Source organism: Etheostoma cragini, chromosome 3 (genome assembly GCF_013103735.1).
Source record: "Etheostoma cragini isolate CJK2018 chromosome 3, CSU_Ecrag_1.0, whole genome shotgun sequence".
Lineage (NCBI taxonomy): Eukaryota > Metazoa > Chordata > Actinopteri > Perciformes > Percidae > Etheostoma > Etheostoma cragini.
The window spans coordinates 28,482,863-28,483,880 of record NC_048409.1 but is presented as its reverse complement, the minus strand read 5'-3'; the positions used below and the strand labels follow the sequence as shown (position 1 = coordinate 28,483,880).

The 1,018-nt window shown below is 47.4% G+C and overlaps 1 protein-coding gene across 1 annotated transcript in view; it reads left to right on the top strand.

The window, feature by feature from the left end:
- The window catches only part of LOC117941889 (cullin-5-like), a 22,304-nt gene that overhangs the window by 3,972 nt on the left and 17,314 nt on the right, over positions 1-1,018 (top strand). The window lies entirely within an intron of this gene.

Genomic DNA, 1,018 nt, shown 5'->3' with positions numbered 1-1,018 from the left:
GAGCTATTCACTGTTAGCTACTACTGAGCTATTCACTGTTAGCTACTACTGAGCTATTCACTGTTAGCTACTACTGAGATATTCACCTTCACCTTCGTTTCACAGCCTCTCCTTCTCCCCTACTTTGGCATTTTCTCCCGTCTTGTGAATTTGCTTCAGTTGTTCCTGATTTTATGTGACTTTCTTGTTTGGTCTCATCTCCTCTTACTTTCCAACTCATCTATTCTTCTCCTGCTTACCTCAACTATTGTTAAAACGTTGGTGTCCACGCCGACCTTCTGGCTGTCCCTGCTGTTCTCCTCATTTAGTCGTTTTCACCTCTTCTCCATCTTGCTGCTTCCTCTACTGTCTTATACGCCTAATCATCACCTCTCCTCCTTCCTTTCTTTGTTGTGCTATCTTTTCCTCAGCGACCCAACTCTTGACCTCTCCACCTGTGGGGGGTTTCCCCACTTCCTCCTCTCACCTTGCGCACGATGCTGTCCTCCATGTTTGTTTTCTTGTTGCTGCCCTGTTTGCCCATGAGCGTGATCTCCAGCTGACAGAAGGGCTTGGGCAGGATGTCGCACTGGGTGAAGAACTTCCTCCACTCCACGATGTAGGCCTTTAGCAGCGCTGTGTCATCCTGGTGGCTCAGCACCCGCTGCCATGGCAACAGATGCAAGCAAAAGTTAGATGATACAGGCCAATCGATGACTACTTACGATGGTTTGTTCTAGGGCCGGATCTGAATAGTAGGCTATTTGTTTGCTGTGTAGGTATTCGATTTTCCGATTTGGGATTCAAATGTTTGTTTCGTTTATCCTTCAACATTAAAAAAAGTTGAGGTCAACCCGATGACCACGTCGCAGCGGCCAATCATGTAACCGGCGATGAGATTTGTCAGTTGAATGTGAGGCGGTGCAGTAGTCCCGTACAGCAAACAGGAAACACCACTGCCTCTATTGCTGCCACAAGACAGTTTTAAAACCCAAAATCCAAGCACTGAACCGACCGGGAGTTTGTGGAACAGCTGACG